The following is an 11,537-nucleotide window of genomic DNA, read 5'->3' on the forward strand; positions in this document are numbered from 1 at the left end:
GCGGCATAATACTCACAGCAAAACCCGGATCTACTTGGATTCGGTTGACTTCGCTGGAGCCAATGTATCCGATAAAATATAGGGGCCTATCATGGTTCGAATTCTTTGTCTGCATATCTTCTTTGGTGAAAGTGATGCAGGGAAGGTTCTTGGTCGCTATGTTGCACTGTTGACCCAGCGGTTCTGGCTGTTCAGGCACCGGCTTGATTTGGGTCAGAAACACCTCTGAATTGGCCAACGCTTCTTGCAAAGCCTTCCTAGTTTCCTTGGACAGCCGCAGCAATTCATACAGCGTTATTCGTGCTGGAATATTGGCTAATTGAGCCATTATATCGAAGACTTGCGGAGTCTTCGAGCTTTCCGGTTTGTCTTTTCCAATCGGGCGACTGAAACGAGACTGCTTCGGATTCTGTATCTCCTGGGGATTCTTCTCTTTCGGTTTATTCACCGGCTGTCGTCGAGCCTCTTCGCTCGGTGTAGGACTTGTAATCACCCCCATCTCCGTGAGAGTTTTGGCTGGTCCCCGCTTATTCACCCCTGCTCACTAGGTGGTGGATAGTTGTAGTGATACTCATTTCCGCTTCGGGTGGCAAAAACTTCTTGTTCTTCTTCAGAGAGCGGAAAATCTAGTATTCTTTCGTCATCTTCTCCTGTGATAGCAGAGACTCCGCAGCAAGACTTTCCTTTCCCTTTGGACTTCTTCTTGGATGACGACCCGGCCCATTATTCATCTTCAATCAGGTCGGGGTGAACCCAGAGGATTTCGCCGTTTGGAGCTGTATGTGGCACAAGTCCTTTTTGGCGCTGTCCATGCGGGTCGTCGTTTACTGTCTTCATTCCCACTTTGGTGATGCGTTTTGGTTCAAACCACACCGTGGGCACTGATCCAAAACTGATTGAAACCGCGTTTGCTCCAACATTCTTGGACGGCTTCGGGGTTATGACGCCTACATCAATTAGCGCCTGGATCTTGTCCTTGAGGTGGTAGCATGACTTCGTAGGGTGATGGACCGCTCTATGGTATGCACAATACCTCGGATCCGTCACTTTGCTAGCCCCTTCTTGATCCACAATCGCTGACAGCTAAATTTTGTTGTTTTCCAATAAGTACTTAAAGATGCCGGGCGTCATCTTTGAAGGAGTACACTTTGGGAAATCTTGGCTCTGAAGACTTCTGCTTCTGAGGCCGTTGTTGCCACTGTGACTGCGATTGTTGTGGCGCTCGTTGCTGCTGCCGCTGTTGTTGTTGCTGAGGTTGCAATTGAAAGGTTTGATTAGCATCAACTGCATTAGCATGTGCCTTACCTTTCCTCCGTGGGACGAAATTCTGTTGTGGAGCATTATTCGCCTGTTGGCCTCTCTCCGCCTTTTTCCTTCTTAGGAATCGCTCGGCTTGCTCTCCTCGGACCTTCAGATCCTTCCATGTCTTGGACGGTGCTGTCCCCATTGCTTCCAACACGTCCAGTGCGAGGTTGTTGTGGCAAGTCTGGAGGATGAATTCCTCGGTGATCGGGTCCCTGCAGTTCATCGCCTTGTTTCGGAACCTCTTGATGAAGGTGTCGACCAATTCTCCGTCTTACTGTTTCTCATCCAGCAACGACCCAATGGATATCTCTGTGTCGTCGTCGAAGAAGTTGGCGAGGAATTTGGTCTCCATGTCATCCTAACTATTCACGCTACCTGGCTTGAGGCGGCGATACCAATCGAAGGCGGCTCCGCGAAGAGTGCCGACGAATGACCGCACCATCAGAGGCTCATTACCAGAGATAACTCCCAAGTGTGATTTGAAGTAAATCAAATGTTGAGTGGGGGAACCCATCCCATTAAACGGCGTGAAGTTGATTAAGTTGAACTTCTCCGGATATGGGATTGATTCCCACTCTCTTGGGTATGGACAAGGGATGCCCGTCTTTTTGGTCTCTTGAGCGGAAATCAACGTATTGATTTTGCTCTCGAGGTTTTTAATTTTCAGGCTTTCACCTGTGTCTTCGCTAGCATTTTCGTTACCACCCCCTGCGTTGACGGGAGGATTATTGGCATTATGAGCCTCATTAGTGTCTTCGTCTTCCAGATTCACCGGGTTACGACGACTTGGCTCGCCTTGCTGGTTCGTCAATGCCTGGATTTGTTGGTCATGCATTTCTCTCATGTTCTGCGTGGCCATCTGCATTTCGAGCCTGAAGGTTTCCTGCTGCTTAGCTAAGGCGTCTTCAAGCATTTTGGCCACTTGCTCCGCACTTATCATAAACGCTTCGCGGGGCTGTCCCTCGCTGGATACTGTATTATCTGATGCGACCGCGGATCCGGCATCAGATTCTTCATCTTCTGAGGGGAGCCTTGTTCGAACCCTACCGTAGGTTGCCCGCTTGATGGTTCCGGACTGTAGACGGGTGTTCGCGGGGAAATTCGTTGCTTTCTTTTTCATTGAAATAATCGTCATCTTGGGTTACAAAAGATCCGGTCTTTTTTAGATCCGGTTACAATTAAATCAAGGAAAAATAAGAAAAATTATAACTTTCCTTTTGTGAACAAATCGCGAGCTCCTGTTTTGCGGTCGCTCGCTTTGTGGGTTCTTTGCCAACGCCGGGGTTAATCCGTGGACCACCGCGCGATCTAGATCCGGTCGGATCTACACGATTATACGGGTATTATTCCACGAAGGGAATAATAGCCGGGAGGGATTAGTCCACTAAGGGAATAATCGCTCGGATCTCGAGATCTAAGACCAAGCTTAGATCTGGAGTGTGATCTCGTGTAGATCTCAGATCTGTTCTTTCTTCCTCTCGAAATCCTGCCTTTTCTGACATGGATGCTCGCCGAGGATCAGATCCGAATGTGCAAGTCTTCAAGTCTTCAAAGCTCCGAGTTCGCTCTTCAATCCGGCAGAGTTTTAGCTCTTGAAATTCTAACCTTTGAAAATGAACAATGCCTAGCCTATTTATAGGCTCTCTGGACTGTGCCCGCGCACAGGAAAACGTCGGCCACCTCTGGGTGGCCGGCATTGTGCCGAGCCACCTTGAGGTGGGTCGGCTCTTGGCCAAGCCACCCCGCCACCTCAGGGTGGCTCGGCTTTGGCCGAGCCACCTTGAGGCGGCTCGGTTTGGCCGAGCCCCTCTGGGTTTGCTGTTTTCCGTCGTTTTGTGTTGTGTCCGTTTTTCGGTTTTGTTCGTGATTTGGTTGATTGAGACTCTGATTTGTTGATCTGATTTGGCAGTAAGTCTGATTCCTGATTTGGCAGTAAATCCACTTCTGAGTTCGAGTCCGAAACTGATCTTGATTCGATCGTGATTCGTTCGAGTCTATTCCCGGTTGGATGATTAGTCCGAGTCTGTTCCCGGTTGGATGATTCATTGATTCTTTAACACTTGTCTTGATTCCGAACGCGTATGGGTGCATTCCGTCGCTTGCGTGCGATTCGTCGATCTCGTCGCCTCGTTGGTTCGTCGGTTTGTACCGAGCTATGCTAGGGGACCTATAAGCAATTTTATATGCCTACAGACGCCTCTGGCGGGCTCTCTTTGAGAGAGTCACAACGCCCTGAACAGTGGAGGCGTTGGCGGGAGTTGGGTTGACCTGATTAGAGGTCGGTGGAACTTCATTTGACGCAACTTTTCCTTCAATCTTCCAGGCTATTCGGTGCTTTGTCGAATATCTGTAAGAGTTCCGGTGCTGCATTTATTGTCTGACCGTTGTAGGAATTTTAAACCTGGAGTTGATTCCTGATCTTTTGGCTAACCATCGATTGTTGGCGTCGAGTCTTTATTTGCAACGTGTTGTCCGGCGTAGTGTTGTTGAGTTATCCTTAAGAATATTTATAAAAACATATTCTCCAGGAACTTCTCAAACCAAAAATAGGGAATAGTTTATACTCATATACCTTATTGGAGTGATTTCTGTGCCCAAATGAGCTGAACCGGCTTAAAATGAGCAGAAAAGGCAGTAAATCGGCTCAAAAAACCCTCCGACTCTTCCGAACAAATGGGAGAGGAGTGAGTAAATGATGGACTGAACCGTCGCTCGATTTGAAGTCGTTTCGATGCTCGGTTCGGCTTCAATTTGGATTCTGGTTCAAAACCGGTCCGGTCCGGTTCGGTTCGGTTTGGTTCAACCCGGTTCACCCTATAAAAAGGGGTCTTTTTCTTTTTCTTTTCCTCCCCCCCTTGGTTGGATGGCTCGTTGATTCCTCAACTCATTAGCTTGATTCTGCACGCGGGTGGATGCATTCCGTCGCTTCTGTGCGATTCGTCGATCTCGTCGCCTCGTTGGTTCGTCGGTTTGTGCCGAGCTATGCTAGGGGACCTATAAGCAATTTTATATGCCTACAGATACCCCCTCCAAAGTATTTCAGTCTCGTTCTTTTATAGAAGAGTCTGGGATACTTTGGATATGATTGTCCCTACCTTCAGTCGGTATAACGGGACCTCGGAATGGCTTCTGTTCTTGACTCCTTCAATTCTCCAGGCTTTTCGGTGCTTTGTCGAAAGTCTGTAAGAGTTCCGGTGCTGCATTTATTGTCTGACCGTTTGTCGGAATTTTCTGAACTTGAAGTCGATTCCTTTGAGCTGACCATTGATTGTGGCGTCGAGTCTTTATGCACAACGCGTTGTCCGGCGTAGTGTGGTTGAGTTATCCTTAAGAATATTTATAAACAATATTCTCCAGGAACTTCTCAAACCAAAAATAGGGAATAGTTTATACTCATATACCTTATTGGAGTATTAAGAAGCAGTTTATACTCGTATACTTTTCGGAGTGTTTTTGTGCCTAAATGAGCTGAACCGGCTTAAAATGAGCCAAAAAAGGCAGTAAATCGGTTCAAAAAATCCTCCGACTCTTCCGAACATGTGGGAGAAGAGTGAGTAAGTGATGGGTTGAATCGTCGCTCGATTTGAAGTCGTTTCGATGCTCGGTTCGGCTTCAATTTGGATTTTGGTTCGAACTGGGTCCGGTCCGGTTCGGTTCGGTTTGGTTCAACCCGGTCCACCTTATATAAAGGGGGTCTTTTTCTTTTCTTTTTCTTCACCCTAGGGCCGCCCCCCCCCTTTGCCTCCTTTTTGAATTTCTCTTCCCTCGAGCCTCCGTTCTCCCTCAAAACTCGATCTTCGTCTTAGATTCATCCTTCCTTTTGATCCTTGACTGAGAAATCCCTCGAAACTTCCATATTTAGACTTTCCTTCGAGCCCCTCGAGCGCGTGGTTCGAGCACTTCCAAGATCTAATTTTTGTCGGATCCTCGAGCTTCCCCTCAGGTATATCTCCATAATCTTGATCTATTTCATGTTTGATCTAGTGTATGGAATAGCGGGATCGCATATAAGGGTTGAGGGAGTGATTTGATGCCTCAAGCTCGCCTTTTTAGGGGATAAAAAAGTGATTTTTATTTCTAGATCTGACCTCTTGAATTCTTTTTCTGTAGGCCATTATGTCGCGAGTATCGAGAGGTCGTTTTCCTGCTGCATCGGCTGATGGCGCGCTTCCCTCATATGCTGGTGAGCAATTTTTTTTTTTCGAAAATTTACAAATTAGTCCTCTTTTTTCTGGATATTTGCAAATTGGTCCATTTTACCCCCCGTTGTTCTCCTTGGTGAGGCAACCGGGAAAGGCCTTGGTTCTCCTTGGTGAGGATCGACGCTTTATGGAAATTTTGCAAATTAACCCTCTTCTTCTGAGAATTTGCAAATTAGTCCTTTTACCCCATTTTGCTCTCCTTGGTGAGGCGATCGGGAAAAGCCTTGATTCTCCTTGGTGAGGATCGACGCTTTAAAGATGGGTTTTGCTTGGTCAAAACCACATCTCATAATAAAGGGGGCGTTTTGACGCTGCATCGTGCTTTATAAGGCAGGGATATATTGTCGATATACCCTATCTTATAAATGCGCAATGTGGCCAAATCGTCTCGCCCTTTATAAGGTAATGACTCTATCTTACCAATTTGTAAGATGAGTTCAATTTCCTTTTATATCTGAAATTAACAAACACTTAACTGCTTGTTTTCAGTGGAATATCCTTCCGGAGCCTTTTCATCGCATGCGGTGAATGGACGTCGTGACGAATATTATTCGACGTCTGATGACTTTTCGCCCATTCCGCTTACTCCTCAGTTTGGTCCGGGCACGTCGCTGGAAGTTGCCCAAGTGGTGAAGGAAGGTGGACATCGAGCCCTTCGCCAGCTGATTATAGATGCGCCTCTCGTGAAGGATGCCGGGTCCGTTCAGTCTCTTAGTGCAGGATGCCGGTTCCGTTCAGTCTCTTAGGAAGACTGACTTCTTGTTTGGCGACTCTACCAGAGATCCCGATGCAGCATTTATTGAAGCTGAGCAGTGGCTTTACCAGACTGGCAGTCGTTTCATGTATTTGCCGAAGATTCCTCGACACCGTTCTTTGACTGAGCTCAGGCGTCAGGCTGTGAAACGGGAAATGTCGTGGCGTTTGACAGAGGAGCATGAGAGCGTCCACTGCGGCTATATTACTCATCAGGCAGTTCCTGGTTCGAGCAGGGATCACATTGTTGGACTGCGTCCTGGAGTACTGGGGCTAGATACTCCGCCTCGTAACGAGTTCCTCGCCTCTGCCTCTACCTTGAGGAATCGCCTCGCTAACTTAGGACGGGAGATGCCTGCACCGCGCCACAGATTCTATGGTTGGGTCCATTCTTTGGACAGGTTTTGGTGGGCTCGTATGACGAAGTACGTCTTGAGCCGATGGAGCGAGGAGTTACATGCTTGCGGTCTTTATGCAGCCATTCGGGCCACCATGCATGGTTTGCCTACAAGCGCGAAGCATTTCTTTGCTCTATGCGAGCTTTATAATCCAGATTCCAACACTTTTCTGACCAGGCACGGAGAGTTGGGCTTGGCTCTTCATGAGATGCAAAAAATTTCTAGCTTGCCCATGGGACAGATGCTATACCAGGAGTACTTTCCCTCCAACCATGAGTTGAGTCAGCTGAAGGATCGCATGCCCGACCGCTACGAGACCTTATGGGACCTCACTTGTCATTATCACATTGCTTTGGCGCAGTCTAAGCCCCTAGCGAAGAGGACCAAAGCAAATGTGAGCCTGAAGCAGTTCGCATCATACTTGTTCAGGAATCTGGAGAGCCATTCTGGCCAATCTATTTGTGAACTGGCACCGCTGACTCCTTCAGAGGTTAATGAGCTGCTGAAGAAGACTAACGCCCAATCCTATACCATTAGCAGTCCTGAGAGTGGCTTTCCTGCAGGGACTAAATTCAGATCGTTCTTATATCATGCGACCGCACCGATTCGTCCGATGACTCTCCTTGCCGGTTATCTCGCCATCTGGTTGAAGAAATGTGTGGTCCCGTATCAGTCTGGTGACGCTCTGCCATTGGAAGTGCTCTATCCTAGTGCTCTATCCTGCAGTTCAGCTTGCCTACAAGAAGGAACTTTCGCTTCTTCCGGTGATGGTGGCTAACATTCATCGAGGGCTTCGACAGATTTCTGGTGCTTTTACACGGAGAGATAATGACAAACTGACTCAGTTCCCTACCATTAAGGTGGAGCTTCCGTATATTTATTTGATGGCTTGGTTCGTCCTTCATCGTTCTGATGTGATGTCGGTACCGAATGCCATAGACCAGTCTGTTCCCTTTCTACAGCTGCTTGAGAATGGCGAGTGGGAGGGCCGAGGATTCCCCGATATCAGGCGTCAGCTACAAGTCCACAAGTGCTGGGCATTCTCCACTTGCTTTCCACAGTTCTCCAGCCGGTACGGCGAGTGTTTGATTGATGAGGAGAAGCCGAGGGAGTATAGGACTTATTTGGATATGGGCTGCTTTAATTGGCTAGTGAACATTAGGCCGGGTTACCTGACTTTCCGGGTGGGGAATCAGTGCTTCATAGAGCCGTATCTACCTTGCCGATTCGCCCGCCAGTTCGGTTATGACCAGCTTTATGTTGGGAACCCGCGCCAGCAGCTTCGGGCTCATGGAGGTCTGGTGGACGGTCTTCGTGCATGGTTGTGGACCGTGACTGGCTGCACTGGTGCTAGGTTCAGTCTCCCAGGTACTGAGCGGCAGTTGAACCTCACTTTCTTGAGCTGCAAGTGGTTGCTAGCAGCTAATAAGACTGTCCGTGTGAAGCCTATCGAAGAATTGGTGGCCGAAGAAACCTCTCAGCTTGATTCTCGTGTTATCCAGGACGGTGCTCGATCACAGAGGGCTCAGGGCAAGACCCGCCGACTTGATGCAGAAGGTCACAGGGCCTTTAGTTCTGCTGGAGAGGCCTCAGGCGGAGACCCTGAAGACTACGAGGCAGATTTGGAGCAAGGTTAGTCACCTATCTTTCTTTTTTCTTGCATTTTCAAATTACTATTTCTGACCACTATTCGATGTTTCAGGGACAGCGATCAACAGTGACGACGAATTCCGTCCTTTTACCCGGGCCAGACCTTCGATTGCTGTCCGTGCTGATAGGCGGAAAAGATTAGCCCACAAGCCGCCTGCAATTTCACGAGCATCAGAGATGGACTTGGCTGGTGAGGATCCTAAAATGGGTCACCAGCTCTATAACATGTGAGCCCCTACATCGATGGAACTAGTAGGAGCTTGTGACGCCCTTGTTTTCACACATGGCTGCAGTCCAAGGTGAACCAAAGGATATCAAACCTGCCGTGTACCCACACTATATAACAACACATTTCACCATTATAGTAATATCTCTCTAGTGTAATCAACAATAAGTGTAGGTACAAAATAAAAAAAAATAAGAGAAATAAATGCATTAGACATGATGTAGAAAGAGATATCTAATAAATATAATCATGTCTCAACTGAATAAACTGAATACAACTGATGTCTGAAATAAATGTGAAGTATCTCAATATGAGTCAACTGAAAATAAACTAAGGCACACAGCCTTTACAAGATAAAATACAAAACTCTAAATATCCGAAATAAAATATCAACTATGGTGGAGTCTCATCTACTAAAAACATGTGATAACGACTATGCTGGAAGTTTGTCATCTTGCGGCTCTCTGGAACTCTGAGCTGCTGCTTGAAAGGAATTGAAAAATAAAAAAAGAAACAGCAAGAGCGCTAGAGCGCTACAGCAAGATCATATCCATCCGCCCCCAGGGGAAGGGCTACTAGATGTGATGGATGCTCTATCTATTAAGCATAGACTACCTAGATCATTTACTTGTATATGAAAAGAATTAATATTTAGAAACCTAAAATACGAGACGTAGTACGTCGAGCGAAATAACCCAAACAAGGAAACTCTCATGTATATACCATATATCTCAAATTGTAGATAACTAAATATCAATACCAAACTAAGAATAAACAATCTAAATAGAATTAATAATTAGAAACTCACAACACGAAACTGGTACGTCGAGTAAAATAATCTAAATAAGGAAACACTCGTGTATATACCATATGTCTCAAATTGTGAATCACTAATTATCAATTCTAAACTAGGAATAAAGGAAAGCAATACAAGGAAGTAAAGTCATCACAAATATCAGACCAAAAATATCTTCCACTATCCTTTGGAAGATAATGTAAATAACTACATATAATCCCGCGTACTTACAGGAGTAAAGTACATCGGTCATATATAACTCAGTGATGAGTCATGTTCATAATGGCGTCCACCAAGACTCGGGCTATTAGATAATTATCACAATGCAAATCCTTAAAAAGTTTATAATTTATCGCATTATCATGCAGGACGGACTACCAAATCTGCATCCTAAAAGTGTACACGGCTCATTAGTCTCATCGCATCAACGTGCGGGACGGACTACTAAATCAGCCATCCTAGGTATACAGCTCACAAGCCTCATCGCATCTACGTGCGGGACAGACTACTAGATCAAGCATCTTAAAACCCGACTCAATGGCCTGTACTAATGGTATATCGACGCACTATCCCAAGTAGTATTGAGCGGTGCTCATCAAAGATATCCATACATGTATATAATGTTTAAATAACTCATATCTCCTGTATTAATCCTCTTCGGGATACCAATGTGTGTGCTAGGATATTATACGTGTATACTCATGATTGTACATGTATCATCATGCACCTCAAACCTCACGTTCGAAAACAAAAGGTGTAAAAACAACACTTTAAACAAAAGAGAATACAAGTCGGTCGACCGCCGTTAGGGCGTCGGTCGATCGAAAGCAACCGTACACACATTGTGCACGCTCAGGGCCTCACCGGTCAACCGGCTAGTCTTGGTCGGTCGACCGGCCAAAGAGGAAAACACAAGTTCCTGTTTCTGATGTTTTGTATTTTGTAATTTTATTTAAAAACTTATTTTTATCAATATGAGGCATATAACAAGATTAAATCTTTTATAATTACTTAATAGGAATTAACTCATCATTATATAAATACTTGAATTAAACTAATTAGGGTTTAACATCCTAATTAATCAAAATTTCTCAAATAACCTAATTTATAAATATGGTTAAGTAAACATGATAAATTCTAAATATTGAATAGAGATAAATTCGATTAAACATGCTCACATCACTTAGGTATCATCAACCTAGGGTTTAGACCTCTTTAATTTGTAAGAAAACTCAAATAATTATTAAACTAGGGTTTAAATATGATTTAAGCATGATTAATAAGTTAAAAACAAAATTAGATATAACCCTAATGATCATGATCATCAATAATATAAACAGCAACTAAAACTACAGATTTTCACATTGGTTTAAAGATTAACATCATAAACTAAGATTTAAAACTACAGATTTTCACATTGGTTTAAAGATTAACATCATAAACTAAGATTTTAAAATATCGGGTTAAGCTTAAACATGAGATTCATATCATAAACTAAGATTTTAAAATATCGGGTTAAGCTTAAACATGAGATTCATCAATTAAACATATTAAACTTTGAATTAACTATAGTAAAAGGTTTGGAGGAAGATGATCTTGCCTCAAACATCGTGTTGAACTCCTGAACACGTGTGTGCAAGATCCATCTTCACCATAGTCGCAAAATCCCGCATTCCTCTCGACAAATGCCTCAAGAACTCTTCCAAATTTCACAAATTATAATTATGGTTTGAGATAGAGGAAGAGGGGCTGCTAGGGTTTGGAATACTAATAAAAATATGTGTTTTGTGTGTGTGTGTGTGTAGTAAGACTCCTATCAACTTGTTGATGTCCACCAAACTTCCTAACCACTCATTTATTAATATAAAAAAACCTTTTCATGTCATGCAAGGATCCCTAGGCAATATGAGTGGTTAAAAAGTTTGGTGGATAACTTTTTGCTATCCACTTAAGTTGACACAAGTTTTGCTCTCTCTCTCTCTCTCTCTATATATATATATATATATATATATATATATATACATGTCATGCAAGGATCCCTAGGCAATATGAGTGGTTAAAAAGTTTGGTGGATAACTTTTTGCTATCCACTTAAGTTGACACAAGTGTTGCTCTCTCTCTCTCTCTCTCTATATATATATATATATATATATGTATATATATATATATATGTATATATATATATATATGTATATATATATATATAT

This window comes from Asparagus officinalis, chromosome 10, assembly GCF_001876935.1.
Source record: "Asparagus officinalis chromosome 10, Aspof.V1, whole genome shotgun sequence".
Lineage (NCBI taxonomy): Eukaryota > Viridiplantae > Streptophyta > Magnoliopsida > Asparagales > Asparagaceae > Asparagus > Asparagus officinalis.